General features: G+C 53.1%; 1 protein-coding gene across 1 annotated transcript in view; it reads right to left on the reverse strand.

Annotated features, from left to right (window-relative positions):
- Drak (Death-associated protein kinase related) overlaps positions 1-20,763 on the reverse strand; it is a 227,218-nt gene extending 206,455 nt beyond the window's left edge. Inside the window, exon 1 of the mRNA XM_089544431.1 lies at positions 20,629-20,763. The gene's annotated coding sequence lies outside the window, so the exon portion shown is untranslated. The remainder of the gene's footprint in view (positions 1-20,628) is intronic.
- Between the last annotated feature and the right edge of the window lie 1,356 nt (positions 20,764-22,119).

The following is a 22,119-nucleotide window of genomic DNA, read 5'->3' on the forward strand; positions in this document are numbered from 1 at the left end:
TCAAAGCGCAGGCAGCCGCTGCAACGGCCGGCGCATGTGTCGACGGTGACTCACCACTCGCCGAGCCGAACGAGTCAAGGCCGCGCGGTCTGGCCGGAAACAGGATCGCGACGGCCAACGAGGGAGGCCTTGCCCGGCAAGCCTCGCGCGGTCCCTGCTCCGCTGCCCATGCGAGCACAACTACACACCCACCCCTCGGCGGCAATCTAACCCCCCGCCTCTGGAGCAGCACAGCCCGTGAGACCCGTCAGCGGCTGCGCTGAAGAGGCAAAAATAAGCAGCGCCTTTTCTTGTTTTCTTTTTCCTTTCATCAAGCGAGGTAGTCGCCCCGGTCGCGATCACGATGAAAGCAAAGCAACTATGTATGCGCAGCATGATCCCAGAGACAGCTGGCCGACATGTACGCGTTGACCAGCAGGAGGACACAATGGACCATTTGGTGGGGGAGGGGGGGGGGGGGGACGTCATCCGAGCAGGACGTAATTGGACAACAGAGTTGGAAACGCTTCGCGTCTTTGTTCCCACCGGTTGGGAAGCCTGGAGTGCACCATTGCTCGAGGCTCATTCCGCTCTTGACTGACACTTCACTTTATCGGTGCCGAACTTAGAGGCGTACCGAGAACGTGTCCTCTGCAAAAGTCACGTGTACCAGATAGGGTCTTCTTTCACACCGGTGCACGGCTGGTTTAGACCGCTGGCATCGTGCAATCATTCGACTGGTTGAAAAAAAGCGCCACCCGCCGTTACGAACGGCACGAACGGCCAGTACGAACGGCGCCTTCTGTAATACAAGGCACGTGCCCGACAACAGAGAGGATGGGGTTCTGCGAATTCGACGCAGGAAATACCAGTATTCCATTATAACGCTCCAGGAAATACCAACCGCGGCCTTACGTCACGTTAAAGCCGGTGAACTTTTATAAAAAGCCAGTGCTTTGGACCCAATGGAATGGCCATCTATAATCGACAGAGTGCGTTAAAAAAAAAGAAAACAGAGGCCAGTCACTCGACGCACTCCTGAAACCAGCCGAGCAGAAGAAAAACATTTTTACAGAGGCAGAGGTTTTTTTTCTTTAACGGAGGCCGGATACTGAGACGCTTTCGAAAACAACGTTCGCTTTCGTAAGCACGCACTGTTATTTATATCTTTGCATCGCGCTACAGTAAACATGAATTACAACCCCCCCCCCCCCCCATCCCCCCATTTTCATCCCAATTGAAGAAAGAGAAACGTTTCTGCGCATAAAAAAAAAAAAAGAATGTATCCACGGCGGATGGTAACATCTCAACACGCATCCAAAAAAACACAAAAAGCGGAGCTCATCTCGATGGCATCTCGTAATCAAGCTGGTGACGACGGACAGCTGCGTCCGTAACGAACTTTAGGCACATCCGAACGCGAGCTAATGCGCCGGCGGAACGGCGGCAACAGCCGACAGTTCAAAAAAGGCAGCAGCAACCACCGAGAGCGCCGCGCGGCGGCCAACTGATTTACGAGTGGACGCACGCGCTCGGATGGCGCCGCGATGTGGAAGCAGCTGCCATCGAGGAATGCGAGAATCCGCGAATCCCTCTCGCGTTGATTCGCCGCCAGCTGCGCGCTATACTACCGAGCATCGGTCGAGTGTGCGTGTGTGGTGTGCACGAAGCGTTCGCGCTCACCACGCAAAGCCGGGTCGCGAGGCTTAGCATCCCCGCCGACAGCCGATGCGCGGACTAAGCTACCAGACTGTCGCGAACGTCAAGCCTCTGGCATTATGATGAAAAAAAAAAGCAAGAAAGGAATAAAAATAGAAAGGAAATGGTACAAGCTTTAGAATAGAGTGTCCTATCGGTCGGGATAGGGGTATAGTGGTGTGCCAGTGCGGATGCGCTGAACAATAGCCTGAGGGGCGTTATTGTGAGCATGCGCACTGGCGCCGCTCTTCCCCTATATCCGCATAACCGATAACGTGCCCCTATTCTAAAGCTCTCTACAGACCCAAACAGGATAAACCAAATGGTCTCATTATTAGTGAAGGTGGAAGGACCGATCTGTGGGACGTCAAACATGTACGCTGCAGTGAAGGGCTCGGGATCTCTTCGCTTTCCTTACTATACTCCGTTTCATACATCAGGTGCAACGCTGTCAAAGCTAGTGCTCTTTTTTGCGCAGCCTGCATCCGTGACAGAAAATAGTGCGTTGCTTGTGGTGAGCGAAAAATAACAAATGCATTGCGGACAGGCTTCGTGGGTAATACATTTGTCATCAGCGTGACAAAAAACGATGATATTGCGAATGAATCGGTCGAGATCTGTGATTTTGTATTTTGCGTGTGTCGTCTTTTTCCATTCCACGTTTTCGCTGTCCCCGCTGGCCGCCGTGTTTACTCTTTCTGGCCGCCTCCCTTTTACTTTTGAGAAAATGGCGTCCAGCTCAACGGCGTGACGACAATTTGGACCAATCTGAAACGCGGACAAATACGCCTTGCTCGCCGGTAAATTGGTTTTTGAGGAAAGGAAGTGTGTCTGTCATATCTCGGTGGACACCTAAACCTCGCCGTAACGGGAAGGGAGGAAGATGGAGCGACGCGTTAGACCGCACGGCCACAAAACAGCGCGGAGGGATACACCTCTCTTTATTTTTTTCTGCGGACTACTTCCGTAGCCTTCACCGCGTTGCACATGATGTATGAAACGGAGTATACATACATGGAGAACAAAAAAAAAAGCGAGAGGAGAAGAGGAAAAAGAGGGGGGGGGGGGGCAATGTCGTTCACTTTCATTGTATTCCTCATGCGCACATTTATTATGCGCGCGAGTGTGCATTCCTTTTCCACCGGTTCCTCTCCTTGTTTTCTTCGGAGATTTGCCAGGTGAGGTGAGGTGGTCGCTTGAGCCTACCCGCGCGACGGAATGCCGATCTTGGCTTTGGAAGAAAAAACCAACGTAGCGCAACGGGCGCTGTTGACCTGCCCTGCGCGCACAACCGGGGAAAAAAAAAAAAAAATCTCGACTGGCCGGCTAGTCAGGCGCGCCCGATTAGCAAGGACGAACGAAGACGCAGCCGCGCGCGCACACCGCATGCCACGACCGAACGAGTATTGCGAGCAAGGAAAGAAAATCGCCAGCCACGAAGCTCACGAGGGAGGTGATGCTCGCCCGCCCGGCTGAAACAAAAGCACCAGCAACAGCGGCGGCAAGAGAAAGCAGGACTGCAGCCAGCGAGCACGTTTGCTCCCCACCGCACGAATTCCGTGCAGAGCGCTCAGTCGGGGAAAGGAAAAAGTTGGGGGAAAACGTGGCGCGCACGCATTAGGAAAATTAGCCGCGCGTTACAACGCAGTCCCATACCACCTTCGCGGCGGCGGCGGCGGCACTCCCGGTTTACGCCAAGTTAAACGCGTCGAATTTGATATTCACGACAGCCGTAACTCACACATGGAAGACGAAGAAAGAGAGGGAACTAACTACTCGAACGAGGGGCAGGCGAGCTCCGCTGCCGCTGGCTGGAAATGACAGATGAGTTATTAGTTAAGGCGCGTCGGCTCGCGCAGCGCTGTACCGAACTAGAGGAATACCATACGCTCAAGGCGAATCTCGCGCCCTCGCGCGAGCACCAAACAAATGAACAGTGCCGTTGCCGGCGGCGCCAGCAGCAGCAGCAGGTCCGCGTTCATGCGCTTCGGCCGCAGCTTCTACGGCAAGAAAACGAAGGGGATGCAGCGGGGAAGCGTGAGGGAGGGGAGAAGGCCACCACGGCGAGACGCGAAGAGCAAGCAAGGCGCGCGCTTCGAAGAAGCTCCAGCAGCAGCCAGCGGAGGAAGCCCGTCGATGCAGCAGCAGCAGCAGCAAAAGCGCGCAAGCGGGCAAAACGCAAACGAAAGCGACGTCGGCTACGCTCGGTTTTCGCAGAGCGGCGCGACACGAACCTCGCCGAGGAGACGTGGTGGGAAATGAGAAAAGAGCCGCTGCCTTCGAGGAAAGAGACGGGGGAAGAAACGAAAGGCGGCGGGCGAAGCCGCAGAGACGGCATACACAGGCCTGTGCATTGCAGCGTGCGCAATTAATTACACCCCGAGGCCAACGTGACAGCGTTATCGGTAAAAGCTGCGGAGAACGACACATACACATGCAAGCACGAGGTGCAAGGTATTTGAAATGATAAGATGTTGCACTGTAACGCCTTGTGTTGCTACCCGGTTTTAGCCTGTGGATCCAAGCGCTCAAGACTTGCAGACTAGGACGGCGAGTTAGAGAGAGCCGGGAGACGCGAGGAAGGCGATCATAATTTAGATGGGGACCGAAACTACACTGTTCATGCGACTGGATTGCAGTGTTGCATAAAATGAGCACCGCTAGTTCTCTAACTCGGTCTAATCGAGATCAGAAACTACAACTGCGAAGCGAGTACGCAACGAATAGCACAGCACATACAGGACATGCCGCGCGTACACGTGGGACAGGACAACAGTGCCGTGTGCACTAAAGTACCGTCGTCTCATCTTTTGTTTAGGCCTGCTTGCCTGCAACGCTCAACTCGGAAACGGGAATGATAACATTACTTAATCCGGTTCACTTGATACCAAGTTTGGAAACGATAATCGACCGGAACGGGAACGTATACGGACGCAGAGAAACCGTGATCAAGTGGACTGGCCGCGTGGGACTGCCTAATTACAGAGCGCCACGGGCCTCTCATTACCATTATTACTGGCGGAAAAATTGGGCAATCGAGTGCAGTTGCCAGACGTGGCATTAGGCGCGTTCGCCTGAACCATACGGAGCCTGTCTACGCGAGAGACCGGTCAGCGACAAGCGTGGCAATACGAGGGAACTACAGGTATTGCTTCTTTTACAAGTGCCATGCCATTACGCAACGCTTAGAGGAAGAAGAAGAAAAAAAGCTGCAGGTCTTCGACACACGCCTTTCGACTGTAACAAGCCCCAAAGGGAGACGAGTAATTCAAGCCATGAAATGGCAGCCGTTCCGATGCGCGCCCCAAAAGCCACATGCACAGAGGTTTGCCAGTGGACAGTCGTGCACGAACTGGGCACAAGAGCTAGGCGATGTCACCAGATTTTTTTTCTTTTTCTCATGTCCTTGTTCGCAGAGAGAGCCTGTGCGCACATCACTGCACAAGAAGACGACTGCACAAGACTTTAGTCTGATGTATAGAAGCCGGGTGTGGACACAGCTCAAACGCAGATTCGGACACAAGACGAGGCACAGTGTCGTTAAGCGTTTGCAAGATGCATTTCGGTGAAGATTAGGCCAACGGAACAAATCAAGAAAACGTCCCAGGGTGCACACACTGGCACTGCATGCCCCGGTGCTTTCTCTTCTGTCCAAAGTCGTACTACTCCAAAAGCCCCACAGTGGGTCCTCTGAAAGAACAACACTGCTAGTAAGGGTGCTGACGCGACGACACTGCAGGATGAACGAGACATTCGATATTAATAGGAAAGCCGGATTCGTCGCCATGTAGACGGAAGGAAGGCTTGCAGCTATATTTCGCTTCACATCTCATCGCCTCCGCCCGACGTCCTGGCGATTGTTTCATACAGGCGGCATTGCCTCCTTTATGAGCGACTTCGCACGAACTATATAGCCCGCCTCGAAACGAGTTCTCCATCGGAGCCACATACATGCGGGAAGGAAAAACAGGGCCCTCCGCAAAGTGGCACAGACATCTATATAGCGTGCAGGATATATCACACTCGCCTTTGACGAACGGGGTATCCGTATACACACATCCAAATTCATGAGGACGTTCGATCATCAGCGAATGAACGAACGCGCAAACGAGAAGCGGATGAAGGAAAGCTCCGCGAGCCGAGCCGAATATATCGGTCACACGCGTGCGAGAGAGCGCGGCCGAGAGCCTATTTATAACGGGCTCGTCCGCCAAATGAACGCCGAAGGACAATTAAAACATCGACAATGGCAAAAAAAAAAAAGAAAAGCACTGCAGGGACCGCACGTATTCTTGGCAAGAAGGAAAGTGTATAACTTCGCTCGAGACGCGTACAGCTAGCAACAGTCCTATTAGCAACGACGGCACACCCGCTGTGCTAATCGAGGCAGGAAAAAAAAAGGGAACAAAAACTGACGCTCGTCACATTTCGCGAGCTACCGCTGCTTAAGCGCCGGCCAATGGACAAGCAGAAGCGGGCGCGACGTCGTAGATGATAGCGCGCCGTCACTGAGATGCGCCACTTTCCCGAAGCGCGTTTTTTAAAAGCAAATCAGTATAAATGGAAGATACGGCAAAGTAGAAACGCGAGAGATAGGCGCAGAACAGGCGAGAACATCCGCGTTGGCAAGCTTTTAACATATATCAATGTACATATAAAAAGAAGAACGAAACAGGAGGTTCAGCTGCGCCCACGCTGGCGCATATTCGAGAATGCAGTAGTGAGGCACCTTTACATGCGCGATCTCTTCCACCACCGCATATGCATACGTGGCTCACCGGGCGTTACGAAATCCGGCGCTGCTTGTTATTCAGTTTGCTCTTTTTTTCCTGCTCGTGCTGTGCACTGCAGGCTGTGTGTATATACCCGCAGAAAACGTAGCACACGCGTAACAGCTGGCAGGAGCACGCATTCCCGCGGGAAGTTGAAAGCCACGCAGCCAGACTTGAGAAAACCGCACGCCGCGTGTGGAAGTTTCCCGCGAGTCGGCTGTATTTGCAAACGTCGCGACAGAGCAACTGCCGGAATGCTCCGGGATGCACAAACGCCAGCGAAGCTCTTTACCGCCAGGGCGTCGCTTCTGCTGCCATGCATGAACCCCACTTCGGCGGCAAGAGTGAAGATTCGTTCCATCTTCCTGGGCGACGAATTCTGAATGCGAGGTGCCAAACCCAGCAGAATCCTGGCGGCAAATCGAGCGTTTCCGACAGGAAACCACTGTCCTTCCTGTCGACACGTGGGTTCTCGGGAGGCAAGACGCGAAGCGCCCATGCATTCGTAGGCGGGATTTGGTTAACCACCGCCTTTTGATCCGTCTTTCGTTACGTGTGCCCGGCATTTTTCTTACTTATGTGAATGGATCCCCGGAGGAGACAAACCCTGACTGTGCGACGCCACACATGACTTCCTGCCAGGCGCCGTTCAAGCTTCGTTATTGTTCTTTTTCCTCCGTTCTGTATAACGAAGGTTTTGCGCCCGGAAGAGCCTATAATTTCAACCGAACACGGAAATTCTATTGCTTCCGTTGTACAGACTGCGTCACCCTTATGTAGACCGCTTAAAAGCAGAGGGCGCAGAGCAATAAAAAGCTGAAATTAGAAAGCAGCCCATGGTCGGCGGGCAAACCTGCTCGTGCCCGCCTTGCTTGCAGATCTATGAGGCTTTACTTTGCTACCAAAAGCTGGAAGCTGCGACGACGTGTCCATTTTCATGAAGGGAAGCACTCCTCTCGAGCGTTACAAGGGTGCCGCAGGCTGTACGTACTTGTGGACTGTTCCCTGTAGATATAGTAATAATGTCTTGTATGCGATACTCTATGCACCACATCATGTTTCGTAGAGTATACAGATCCTCCGTGACCCCAGTAAGGAGTCCTTCGTCTCCAACCTTTCCCACGTTACAGTGAGGCTCGATCGAAGCCTTCATTCGGCTTCGGGTCCCCAGAGTTTCCCTTTGAGTGCAATCGCTTATCCCGGCAAAGCACTGCATAAATACACAACACGGCGGTGACATACGGGGTAGTCGGCGCACCTTAGTTATACAGGAAAAAGAAAAACAATAAGCAGTGCGGCGTCATCAAACTCAAGAACAAGCCGGCGATCCGGTTCGGAAACCGGACCCGTGCGACCCGTGCTGTGTATACATTGCGATAACCGAATCAAGAATGCGAGTCCGGAAAAGAGCCCCCGCTAGGGCCGAGAATACGGGCGTCAGGACCGGCGTCGTGAAAGCGCTCAAGACCATTCCGAAATCCTGCACGAGATCAAGCACGTCAATGAACGGCAGTGAATGGGATACAGAAAAAAAAAAAAAAAGAGGCGGACGGCGGAGGCCATTAAGGAGCCGGTTTCTCGTTCGTTACTATTAACTGGTTCCGTGAAAAACCACCGGCAAGTGGCGCGCGGGCCCCCGGATTACAGTTTCCATCTTCCCGCACCTTTCCAGTAGGCGGTAGTCAGAGCAAACTCAGCGAAGCGCATACAAATGCAGCGGCGGCGGGCCAGAAAACGCACCTGAAAATAATAACAAACAGATGAAGAAATGGGAAAAATCTAATGACCGCGTCGCCGTAGGACGGAGGAAGAAGCGAAGCCGTCACTGTCGCCTTCGGCACTTTTCCCACCGCGCGACCCGCGGGGCGACCCATGCAGCGTCGGCGACGATATTCATGCGACGTAACCGACACAGCCCCGCGTGATACCCGGCGGAGTGGAAACCAGACCGGGCATGGGGAGAGAGAAAATGCAGCAAGGTGGGGGAAATGGTCCAGAGACTAGAGAGGAGGAGACGGGGAACCTTCCTTCTTCGACGGGCTGGAGGCCAGAGGCGGTTTCGTACGTCACATTTGTTACTCTTTCCCCTCACTTAAAGTGCTACTGGAAAAGCCGGACGAGATGCGTCTCTCTGTTCTATGTATCTTTCCTTATTAAGGCGAAAGCCTTTAATGCCTCATACTGTCGTTAGCAGACGCGTCGGCAGGAATGTCGACAGACGCGTCGGCAGACGTGTCGACAGACGCGTCGGAATATTTGTCCGCCTTTCGGCGTCACTGCTTAAAAAGAAACTGCGCCGAGGGTGGGAATCGAACCAGGGCCATTGGCATTTGAAGAGGAGACGCTACCACTCCGCCACGAAGGCTCAAGGTTAAAGCATGAATAAAGGCGCATCTAGTGAATGCATAGGTTTCATAAATAAAATAAAAGGAATAAAGTCAAGAAAAGGAAAATAAAAATAAAATAAGCAAAATAAAAAAGGATATGAAAATAAAAATAAAAAACAATAAACAAGGAAAGGAGCAAATATTAAAAAAAAAATATGAAAAATAAATAGTAAATAAAAACAAACAGTGCGCCAGGAAACGCTTTCGCCTTGCAGCACTTTAGAGAGCCAAAGTGCCCCCTGAATTTTTTGCTCATCACGCTCGTGGCGAACGCCGCTGAAACTAGCCGGTGATACCAAAGCATGCCAACCAAGTTCAGCACACGCAAGACAGCACGTGGAACTACAGGGAAGCTTGCGAACGCAACCTACTCACTACTATCACGAGGCGACTGTCATGGCGGCAACAAGGTTGAAACAAAAAAGTTCCAGTGGAACCACTGATAACCCCAGTTATCAGTGGCTTCCGGCCGATGGCGGCGTTCGCTCCAGCGGCCTTGACTGGAGCGTGAGAACGTCTGGGGAGAGCGCTGAGAAATACATCATCGCAAATATGCCTACCTTGCCTACCCAGATTAGCAGCTCGCCTACACTTCTCTCAGCAGTCGACTACTGCGAATCTCACAAGGATCCGACAGCGGTAAAGCTTCGAAGCACCCATTAGTTCGTACACTGAAGCGCATATATTCCACAACGATTGAGCCAAGAAAAGCGATAAAAAAAAACACAAACCAAGAAAGCAAACAAAGCCCCGGCACTGCTAGCGTGTCACCACCGATGGCTTCACCACCAGCAAGGGCTCGTTAGGCCTCACACCATGCTGGGACGACGCAGGAAGAGGGGCTGATGTCCACAGAAATAAAAGAAACCAGACACGGTCCAGAAGGCTCCAAGACCATCAGCAACAACCGCAGCAAAGCGTATAGTAGAAGAAACAGACAAACGGGGGGGAGGGGGGGGGGGGGGGAGAGAAGAGATGCCCCAAAGGTGGAAGGCAACGGGAGAGGGCAGCCGTAAATGCACGCCCGATAGCGGCAATCATAAAAACACGCCGGCCCGCGCCAGGAAGCGCTTGCCGCGGGAGCAATAAAAAGAAGGGGGGATTCAAGAAATGAGAGGGCACGGAAAGGCGAGGAAGGGGGGAAAGAGCCCCACCAACCGCCGCGTACGGCAGCAGGGGGCGAAGTTCGTAAACCGGAAACTGTTAAGACACACCGTCGGCTATTTCGGTGCTTTCGGCGCAGACCTCGGCCCGATCATCGTGGCGCGAGGAGGGAGAGAGAGGGCAGGGGCGCGCCAGACGGTGCGCGGACATCTGGCGGCCATCTTGTTGTTAACCGTCCATCTTTGCCCCCTTCCCCCAACTCGCCTTGCCCTGCGCTGCAAAGCTCTACGTCCATTTCTTTCTTTTTTTACCATCGTGATAGGTGCACCTTCGCACCCTGTATGCCCGCTGAGGCTCGGGAACGCGTAAATTACGCCACGTCCGTGCACCGTCGGCAAAGATGGGAAAATCGGGCGATGGAAACGAGTGTTGGGGGACCCGCGATAGCTCACTGAACCGGGAGGGGCGTGTCCCCTAATATGCACACGGCCGCGCGAAATCGAGGCTCCGAGTAGCAGATTCGAGGCATTCGTCACTTAGCTGTATGGAAGCAGCTGGAACCGGCGCCTTGAAAAGTCAGACTAAGACAAACCGCAGGTAATGCACGACGTACGAGTTCATTCGAAGTTGAATCTGAGTACTGACGCCAAAGGCAGGCTTGGCGAACTGCCATCGGTACCACTGTAGCCGCTACCCGAACGCAAGGGTGAAAGAGTGTTAGATAATCGCAGAGGTGGCCTAGTGGTGTGAGCACTTGCCACTCATGCTGGAGGCGCGGGGTTCGATTCTCGGCGCCGCAGGTGTAGCATCGGTTTTATAATGGGTGCAAGCTGTTCCCTCGCCTGGTGCTCGGCTACGATTGGGCTCAGTGTTTCAAAAAATATATCATGCGAAGGCCAAAAAAGTCACGGGCGCTCCCTGGCAGAGTCGATATCTATGTAGGTTGTAGCCAAGGAGCTTGAAGTTCGCGTGGCTTCATGACGAGGCTGTTAAGGACAGCATCAGCGGGAAGCAACCAACATGCACCTGTCGCCTGGATGGTTCCGAGAAACGCCTGTCGACTCAACGACGCTTGCCTCAAGTCGTTCCGGATTCAGCACCTGGCTAGGGTAGCCTCCTTTGTTACGTCTCAGTGCGGGACCCCACCGGAACAAGAGGACACAAGCGACTGTGGCGGATGTCAAGGGCCGTCGTCTTTGGTGGCTCTTCTGAGAATCGAGCATCGCGGCGGGCTGGCGGGGGACTTCCGCAACATTCAAGAACGTCCTCAGGGGACAAAGGCCCACTTCCGCCCTTTTCATGGTCTCGCATTCCGACCCTTCGTGAGTGATGTCTTCTGACGGACAGGTGTTGACAGCCCGGGGAACCTTCGGCGCGTCCGAGAACCTTGCATCCTGGAATCAACTTTACCTCGAAGGCATCCTTGTCTCCCCGGCTCAACGCGTGACGTGTCCACAGGTGCGGGGGTGGAAGTTTGTGCGCGCGAGTGAAAGTTTCGGCCTCTCCTAGCCTGGAGTTGACGTCATCATCCTAGGGAAGCTAGGGAAGCTAGGGAAGAAGGATCGCATAAAACTCGGCGACGAAGATAGTCGCGGACACACTTCCTGTTCCGGACTCTAGTTAATATGTAGTCACAGTCGCATTTTCTGCTTCTAACTGTTGTAAATATGTAAATAAATTCAAGTCTTCTTTCGCCACCTTCTAACTCCGTCGCTCAGCGGCATTCCTGTCCTTGGCCTGGAGGTGGGAACGGGCGTCGTGCTGACCGTGGATCCGTCGAGCCGCGACCCCGAACCTCGTCCTCAACAAGGCTGAGTGGTCCGTAAGGCAAAATTGTAACAAACGCGTGAACTGCGATCAACGCTCCTATGTTGAAGCAAACAAAGCCACGCGCGGCGCGGAACATTTCAGTTGTCCCTCACCGTTTCAGGGCTCACTCCTTAGCTACTGGTTCACTTCTATGCGATAATAATGTATGCAAAAGCGTTTTAAGGAGCCCACAAGACAGCGGTTCAGCGAAGCCTAACAACTGGTACAACTCGAGAACGAAGCGGCAAATGCCGCTCAAAGGAGGCCCTCCAGGCAAAGGCATCGGCCGATTTTCATGAGGGCGTGACTAACCGCATTGGACATTCCAGCATGACATCGCAGGGTATGGCAGATGAAAGGGGACTGACATGCGGCGCAACGCAAATCGGCCGACGCCATTGGCTGGAAGGGGATCCTTTGAGGGGCATCTGCCGCTTCGTTCTTGAGTTGTGTCCGACTATGGCTAAACCCATATTTCACGAAGGACTCGCTGAAGAAGCGAAGCGGCGCTCCTACCTAAGAACCGGAACAACGTCAGAAGTGCGAATGTACACAGCACGCGCTCACTACATGCGGGACAGTTTCCGACACGGCGATGCAGAGCTCAGCGGCGGAACGGCGACTTCGCTCCGCTTCTTCTCCGAACCGCCTTTCGCGCAACAGGGAAGTCCCGCGCGCGCGCGTCAACGCGGGGCCAGGATGTGGGGAATTAGTGAAGGGCCGTTCATGCTCCACTTGGGCCGCCGGTCAATGCTGCTGCCGCAGCGAGCGACGCTCTCGTCGAACGCGCATTCCTCAACCACCCCCCTCCCCTTACGGCAGCCAGCGGGAGGCTTTTCCGCCTTCCTCCGGTTCCAACAATGACACGGGCTCTCCCTCTCTACACTCGGTGTTCGCAAGGAGCCCTTTCGACAGCGGCGAAGGAATAAGTGCAGAGCGCCGGCATCCCGGTATTGTTAGGAGCAGCGCACATATCGGCTCGCAGTCGTCCATCAAGCCGGCCGAACGGCCTCGCGAAGGTCACTCGGTTCCGCCGGTCGCTCGGGGCCGCTCGGTCGGACCGACGAAGCGGCACAGTCGACGGCGCCAAATAGACAACCGCCTCGCGAGGAAGAGCTAGCGAAGCGTGGAAAAGAAAAAAAGAAAGAGGGAAAAGAGAAATCGCGGCTGCCGGAGTCGTTTAAGATAGGGTGTAAGAAGAAATACGCGTCAATCGAAGTCCTTCTGTCTCCTCCGCAGCCGCTATAAAACGAGGCGCGAATGACTCGTTCGATTCAGGATGACGCTGCCGTCCTCACCCAGTCGCCAGTGATACCCGCGCCACCTGCAGGCGGTAACTTACATCATCGCCAGTGGACCCAGGCCCGCACGCACATCGTCCTGTAACTTAGCACTCGTGCGTGGCAACGACAGTGAACACAGTATCCTCAAGGACGGAGGACAGGGTCTACTGAACCCGCTCACCTTATCTCTGTGACAGCAATGCGCCAAAGGAAGTGCCTGACGGTCGCAAATGTTATGCGCAAAGCGTCCGCCAGAGCAAAACGCTGCTGCTAAGGCGGCACGGAATTTATTAGCTCGTAGGCATTTACTGCACCTGTACGACTGGAGTGCTGCTCACAGCCCATTAGCATTCCTTTCTCAGAAGGGCACAATCTCGCAGGTCGTACAGCGGGGCGACCTGGCACTTCCCACCGTTTGTGGTTCGGCCCTTTTTGGCACGCACAGTACAACTCATGTTACATAAAAAGACAATGTAGAACGCTTTTGTCACCAAGACATTTGTTGTTACTTGTTTCCCGACATAGAAGGGTGTGGGGGGGGGGGGGGGGGGAGGGGGGGGGATACTGGGCAGCAGAAGCCAGTGTAGAGTTAGTTGGTTCGGCTGGTTTGTTTCTAGCGACTTGGCTACGTTCGTGGGTGGTATTGCCGTCGATTCGTCATGTAGCACGGCCCCATTTGAGGAAAATTTCCTGCTCACCATTCAGCTCGCGTAAACTTGAAGGCCTAGCTGCGAACAAGAAAACGGGGCGCGAACACACGCCACAACGGAGCAGCAGAGGCATGCTGCACGCTGGGGTTCACCGTCGCGCTCAAGCGAAGGGAATCGGAGGAGGCCCGCCCGAAAATCGCCAATAGTGGGCGGTCCGACCGAGTTGGCGGCCTTAATTGCAGAGCGCGCCTACAAAGCGGGCGGCGAACAAAAGCAGAGCACCGGCGAGGACCGCGCGAAGCACCGGGTGGCCGCCGCGGGCTGCTAGGTGGCCCGCTGGCCCAGATCGCTGCTCCTCCGGCGGATAGGCGCCGCTTCCTCGCAGGCGGGGGCAGCACGTCCGGACGGACTACCGCGACGGAGGGGGCCTCCTTCGTCAACAGTGAGCCGCGCCCAGCGCCAGTCGGCTCTAGCCAGGGTTACAGCCCGAAGCTTTATGAAAGGGAACAGAAGCTAGAACAGATCCGAGTGGAGCTCGGTTGCTGACGCGAATTAAGTAAGCAAATGACTAACTCCAAGCTATCAAGCATAGATGTACTCGCCGATCGATGACGACTGCCCTCTCATGAAAACGAAACTATGCACTGAACTGCGACACATCTTTCGGGGACTGAAAACCGTCCAGAACGCCTTGGAGACTCGAGCTTCACTGTGAACGTTTTTTTACGGACACAGTCGACTCGAACGATGCTAGCCAAGGAAATCACCCCGCTCCTCTGAAAGGTCCGACCGCCGCGAAACACGACCTCACGCAGAGGTGGTCCGCGTCAGGGCACACCTCTGATAAACTCTGTATGTAGCGGTGCCTTTTCCGCAATAAAATTTTCCATCTACGATGGCTTGCCACTGTGGCTTGTCCCTCTATCTCTCGCTCTCTCCAGTAGAAGGAAAGCCCCAACCTCCTCCCTGTCGCGCATCACCGCGCGGCTCGAGACAGCGAGCCGAGTGACACGGAACAATTCCGCAGCCAGCAGCAGCTCGTCATCCTCAGAGGCGCCCCGAACCAAAGCCCCATCGCCGCTCCACAAGCCAGGGAGAGAGACCCACGCCACCGAGGGGGCGGCAAACGACCTCGCAGGGGTCACAAGACAATGGCCCCCCACGAGAGCAGGGCAGCGGGGAGCAGCGGCGGCGACGGCCTCAGCGGCGGCCTGCCCGCGACCGCCAGTTGTACTACACACTCCAGGCTGGGCACGCAAGAGAGCGCGCGCCGCAACGAGCGACCAACCAGCAGCAGCAGAAGCCCTTGATGATGATCGCCCTCAAGTATATAAACTCGGATTCGACAAGCTCCTTCTCCCTGTTCGGGTCCCACCTCGGTCCACCTCAAAAGCCGAATGTGTAAAAAGGCGAAAGAAAACGACTGACCCCCTGGCATGCACCCCGCGTAAACGACCCGATCGGAGGAGCCACTTGCAAAAGAAAAAAACGGAAAGAAACGGAAGCGATGAAATCGGCTTTCCCGCTGTTCTTCGTTGCGGTGGCGGGACACTCATCACTGGGCCAGCGTTACCACCGGCCATCCCTCCCTCCTCCTCCTCTCGTCTTTTTCGCCCAGCGCGTTCTCTGTTTGCTCGCCGGGCCATCCGTTGCACGGACTCGCGCGAACTCCCTCCAGCTCTCCTCCTCGATTGAATTTCCCCGCGTGGGAGAGTACACACGTCAGCGCGGAAAAAGTGGGTCACCCTGCGTGCAGCACGCCCGGCTCGCTCGCCAGCGGACACGCACTGAGAACAGCAGCAGAAGCAGGACTCTGGCATATCTCTGTGTCCTTCGGACGCGGGGGCAAAGCCTCAATTATAGAACGCCGGCCCATTCTGCATACGCGCACCTGCGCGAAAGAGCGTTTTGTGCCCCCTTTGCTCTTGCTGTTCGGCGTAGCCCGAACGCAAATACCGGTGCGTCATTAGCAGCGGGTCGATTAATCAATTCGCCAAACAGTTAACTGCTCGGAGTTCAGTGAGGAGCTGGTCGAAGGAAAACAGAAATATGCGAACTTTACGAAAGCGTTCAATCATTGTGCCAGGCTTTCTTTTCGAGAAAGCATGCAGGAGAGTCTTATAATGCCTCGACCACTTGCTAACGCTACCTCGCGGTACCTGCAGAATTCGACGCGTGGGAAACGTTATCGTTCAGCAAAACTGGTTGCCAGTAACTTCCACCTTCACTCCCGATACGTACCAGAGATATTTTTTTTTTCTCTTGCAACACCGTGATCATTTTTATTTGTTGGATACTGTTGGGTCTTTATGATCGCGTGCGTTAATGGAGCTAAACCCTGCCCCTAACCATACAGCCTGTCAACAAATTAACCCATCAAGGCGTAATGTACACGATCGTGTACAAGGACTGGCAGCTGTTTCCGAGCGTGTGCTCCACCTGGCAATGACTCCCTCGTTTCACGTGAATAGAGTACCATTTATATTGCAAATATATATTTCTAGGCAAGTAAATAAAGTTTCACAGAACAATGAGCGCGATAGCACCAGCCATTTTCATGCAGACATCTTTTGCCAACGGTAATAATGAAACCTTTTCCTGAATTTCTCGCGTCGTGTGCACCTTCGAAATGGAACGTCTTTCCACGAACCCTCGGGTGTTTAATCCTGGCATTTGGAAGCTAGTTTTCAACCGCTGCGAGTTTTGCATTGGAAAACTAACGAACTGGCTTTCTTGGGACTAGGACATAAATTTCGATATGAAAATGTTTAAGAATCGGGATAACGAACGCCTGCTGAAAGGCTTTAACTTGGTTAAACAGTATGTTCTCGGCGTATGGCCAGCAACACCGATACAAAACGGGACTCTCTCCGCGCTTGCTTGCTCGCTGACGATGGACACCAGCGCGACGGCCGATAGCGAAGGCGCCAGAGAGGAAAGAAACTTCCGCTGTAAGATAGCGCACTACACGCACCGGAAACTGCATGAACGCAGAAGCCCGTTTCGGAAGGCGGGGAGATATGTAACCGTTCAAGAAAATAACGAAAACACGGGCAGAAAAGCAAAAGAAACGCTTCGCTGCACGAATGTATCCTTGCACAATGGTTGCACGAAAGCTTCGATTAGGCCAAACCAGCATGTAACCTTGTCGGTTTTTCCTTAAAATGAGAGACAAGAAAAATGGAAAAGATGAGGCGCTGGAGGAAAATTTCGGCGCCCGCGTTTGCGCCTACCTTATCGGTCCAAGTACGCAAATATACCACTGCACATAAAAGAATTTTTAAAAACTGGCCCCTCTCTGCCCCTTCCTGTGCTGATTGCGCTCACGTCCCCACTAAACACGTCGCTGGCCGCGCGTGCTGTCAGTAAACATATTGACAAATAGTCTTGTGTATACGATAAATCATTTTGTTTACTGCTATTGTGGGTTCGTCTGCTCTTACTGTTTTGGAAATGTCAACCTGTGTCCCTAAAGAGCAAGACACGTGCCTCCTCTTCAGCTGTTAGTCGATTATGTTCCTTTCTTTGACCTCACTGAGTCAGCAGGGAAACGAGGAGACAAATACGACCGGAATAGATCGAGTTGTTTGGCGTCGCCGCCTGTTTCAGTGCGTTCACAACGATCTACAATCGTCCCAACTACGGTTTCGCAATTGGGAAGTGCGAATCGGCCATCAAAACAGCATCAGCACGAAACCAGTGTGACGTGCTCTCTAGAAAGCTGTCCGATTCGACCTCTTGTCCAGTTAGATGACAACCTTCGATAACTGCCGCCGCATGAAACCCACGCACGAATTCCCTACTACATAACCGTCCTACATAAACCCCGGGAGCGTATAGTTATGTTGGCATTACCCACCAACGCTGCCTCAACAGTGGGCGCAGTTACCTAACACCACGTTTTTCATAGACGAGAACGGAAGGTTCTAACTACTGCCTTACCACCTTGCACCCAAACGATTTTCAACCTGGGTGGCGCGGGCGAATCTGCACCCCGGCTACCAGTCATGCCAGCTGAAACTTGTGCACACAGAACATAACGGGCCGGAAGCTTTTTGAATGCTTTATGCCTGTCGGAAAAAAAAAAAAAGAGACAATGTCGTATTGTAAGTGTTCGTAAGCCACCTCGGCTTACACAGTCACGCCATGCAGGCCTGTTGCGGGTATTGCTGGAACAGCTGCAACTCTCTGACCACGTCTAGGCAAGAACGTAAGCTTCTATTTCGAAGCCCCGCAAAGAGCAAGCAAGCAGCACTGCTTGCAGCTATATGTTGCGTGCGCTTTTTTTCTTTTGTAACAAACGAGGCAGCTGTCGCAGTTAAAAGGATAGCTTGCACCAATAAGTAAGCAAGATGAAGCGGCACAAGGGTTCCCTGTTACTGCATCATAAATAGCGCGCTGATGTGTGGTGGCTTGCCACACTACAAAGCTAGCCTGGCCGGCCGGCATGCATCATAGAACACTCTTCAACAGAAGTTACTGTCAAGGGGATTCACATTACTCAGGCACACGTACGCGACAGCGACTGTGATTCTTTTAACAATAACACCGCAGAGTAACAAACGAAAAACTGCTTCGAAGCTATCGCTTTCGCACTCACTGTCGCACTGCACACCTACACTGAATGCACTGAGAATACCAGACGGCCCAAAATTTTGTTGACGCCTGAACATAAAAAAGAGAACAAGCGAGGGAAAGAAACGCAGTCATTAGCAAAAAGAAAAAAAAAAGGAGGGGTAATAATCCCCGTTAGTATTCACTTGACCGCAGCAGCCACACGGATACAAAGAAAAGGTGCTTGCGTTGACGTGAGTGCCAACGGTAATATTCCCCTCATTTGAATTCACCGCCACTGTGATGGGTTTTCCCTACACCACTGGACTGACTGATTATCGTGGACAAGTCCTGCCGTGCAGGGAGCGGTTCATTTTATCTTCATTCGCAGACGCAAGAAAAGATTCCGAAAATAATTGTAGGACTTCGGCGGGCCTCTCGAGTTCAAAGATGAACTTAAAAAAGAATGGAGAGAAGATAAAAAGGAGAACGAAGAAAAACAAGCTGCTCGAGATGCGATCCCGATCAACAAGTGCGGAGGAGAACCAATAAAAGGGGATGATGAGACTCAGGAGAGCAAGGAGGTGAGGCGTTGAGCAATACGTTACATGCGCCAGCCAGAAAGCCTGCGCGCAGAGGGAACCAGTATTTTCCCAGGCCGATAAAAAGAAAGATTCAAAAACACGGATGGAGAGATATGGACGACCGTACACACATACACCGCTGGCGGCGGCAGTGGCTCAGTATTGAAATTCACTGGACGCCTCGAGGAAATAAAGAAAAAAGGAAAGAAAAGACGCCAGGAGCAAAGCGGCATGAATTGAGGTCGGCGGCAGCCAGCCAAGGTATGCAGCCGTCGCGGCGGCGGCGGCAGCAGCAGCAGCAACGCTACATGAGTGCTCTCTCGTACACGGGGAAAAGTTTCGCGACATCGCTGGCGCCGCCGCAGAAGCAGCTGCTAAGGGCCAGCGCAATAAGAACCAGAGGACTACAGAACGCAGTGAATACGCAACACAGTGTGGCTCGACAAAAACAAAACCCGGCGGCGGCGGCGGCGGCACGGACCAGCTGCTCGTAAACTTCGCCCGGCGACGTGTGTAGCAGCAGACATCGGCACAACGGCCGCGGCGAGCGCAAACGGATGGAGACAAGCTGACATGAGTCATAGTCAGCTGCAGGCTAGAGAGTAGTACCCTGACCAGTGCTCTCTCCAGAGCTGGATATTTACAGCGCGGTGATATTTTACGGGGTATGCAGTCTCTTCACGCAATACAGCCGGCGGCTTCACTCCTAAGTTCGGTGAAAAAGAGGAAACAAAAAAAAGGGGGGGGGGGGGGGGGGAAGGTGAACTCTGCCACAGCGCTAGCCTTCAAGTGAAACGCACACCGTTGGCGAACGCCAGCCGGCTCAGCACAGAACGGTTGGTCAAGGACCGATTACCTGCTTATCTGCACGCTCACGCTCCCAGAGCTAGGATGGCAGCTCGAAGAGGTGGTAAATCAGCGAGCAGCTGCATGTTCAACACTTTTTGTACCATTATTACAGACAAAAAAAATGCCGTTGAGGTCGCACGTAACTAATAAATTAGCAGTTTCGGCTGTGCCTGACGCGGCCATAAAAAGAAAGCACTAGGCAACAACAACATTTGCTAAGCATGATCATAAGACGAAACACACATCCCCTTACTCGCCAGCTTTGATCGTCAGTGTGATCACGATGGTGGTCGTTGCGGCAACGGCCTCAATGCCCACATCCAAGAGTGGCAGCCGTTGACTGTACACCTTTACACGCTTTAGCATGGTTCAGGCACACGCCACTGCACAACCTCCAAAATGTCAGTGGTAGCTTTGTCATTTGAACTAAAACATGGATGCAAGCACGTGAACATTGAAAAGGCTGGTGATAAGGTACTGCAGCAAGTCGTGAGTGGAGTTTTCGGAAAAGTGCTGAATGCTGCAACGTCTTTCGCCGTTCAAGTCAGTCACCGGGACACGGTTGGCGATTTAAACTACAAGCAACGGTTAGTGCCTCAAAACAAATAATGCCAATATATAGTCTTCAGGAAGATTTCACCACTTAGACACGACAACAGTCACCTAGGATGGCCAAACGAACAAGTCCGGGCGTGTACGTGGTTTTCAAAAAGCGCCGGGAAGGTTTAAAGTTCCGCCATTGTTATCGACATCATCACATCACCACGCCAGCCGTATGGCCGCACTGCTAACCGCACGGGACAGGTAACGCTAGGCTAGCTATGTTTTTGCTTTAGCACAGGTTCACGCCCCTCGACGACCGCGGCACATACACATGTATCTGTCGTACATGTCGCACCAAGCACACTGGAAGACACTCAGTACAGCAAGCAACCAGCACCTTTACATGACGCTCTTACCTGCAAATTCGCGAAAGCCAGACACAGACGGAGAGCTGACGTTGTTGCTTTCCAGCGGCGGTGCACACAAGAATTACTCCAGTCGGGTTCGGAAATCCAAGTCGAGTGTGTGAACACAGGCTCTCCCGGCGGCGTGCGAATGCAGCGGTGGGCACACAGGCGAGCTCGTTGTCTAGTCGGCACAGGGTACCCTCCGAATCACGAACAGAAAACGCACGCAAACGACAACACTGCCAGTGCCGGCACACACTGTCCCACGTAGAGGACCGTCGCTCAGTGATCACGGGACAAACGCATCAGCTGCACAGCCATGACAGCGCTGTAGAAACGTTCCAGGAGAAGGGTGCACGGCGAGTGAACGGCGTACAGCGCCTGCCACGACTGCTCGCTGGCTCAGACAGGAATAATAGAGAGCCGCCGGCCCGTTCAGGTTTTTCTTCCTCTCCGCGAGGCCACGATCGCAAGGGACGCGCGTGAGCGTAGCGAGACCGCTCGCAACCGCTCCGCGCCGCCGCTTGCTCTGCCATCTATGAAGAGTGCGGCGAAATAAAAAGAACCGGCTGACCGGCGCCGCTGGCGTCGCGTTTTTGTTCTGGTTTCTTTGCATCGTGCTGAAGGCCTACTCAGCGGCTACTTTTCGAAGAGCTGGTAATATTCATTTACCAATTGCATGGCGTGACAATAGCCTACATCGCTGTTAGGCGGCGGTCCTGAAACTTCAAGTTGTTTGTAAGTTATTTGTAGTTACTTTCTGCGAGGTCATCGTCAGCGTCATTTTGCAGAGGTGCCCGAGCACGTAGCATCTTCCTCCCTTCCATTACGGCGCGGTTCGGGTGTCCATGCGACTCCCGCTTTACTCGTCAAAAAGCATTTTTTTTTTAATGGCAAGTGTTCCTCACGTGTTTATGGCTGGTTCTCTCATATTGAATTTTTCTCAGTGACGTCTCTTCTATCATTAAATCCTCCGTATTGTGATATTATGATTGTGATATGAGAAATTATATTTAATTATTTTCCCATCACTCGATTAAAAAATCGTGACATCCATGCCGGAAAGGACTCCGTGATCACCGTTGGGAAATGATTGGAGGAGTTTCCTAGCTCCAGGGATGGTGCTGCGAAGCCGCTAAGTTTCACAATTGCAGTGTTCCAGGTTTCGTGTACAAAAATTACTGCATTTCTACCGAAATGTCATATGACCAGGAAACGAGTGCGTCCTGAAATGCTCACTGTGCTCAAATTCTCCCTGTGGCGAAATTTGTTCAACTGATCACAACTGTTCAACAAGAACAGCCCCAAGTTGACCGCTATCCGCCCCATCAACCTCGTCTGCTGTTCTTCCTCAGTGAAATGTAGTCTGTCAGCGAATGTCTTTTTTTATATATACAATAACCTTCAAGACAATACGTGTATACCCTCCGTCAAAAGTGTGCAGCCCAAAGGGTTTGCTTGCGAGGCCTTCAGCATGCCTGATTATGCATACTCAGCGAC

The sequence above is a fragment of the Amblyomma mixtum genome, chromosome 5, assembly GCF_055824585.1.
Source record: "Amblyomma mixtum isolate Tamu chromosome 5, ASM5582458v1, whole genome shotgun sequence".
In the NCBI taxonomy this organism is placed as follows: Eukaryota; Metazoa; Arthropoda; class Arachnida; order Ixodida; family Ixodidae; genus Amblyomma; species Amblyomma mixtum.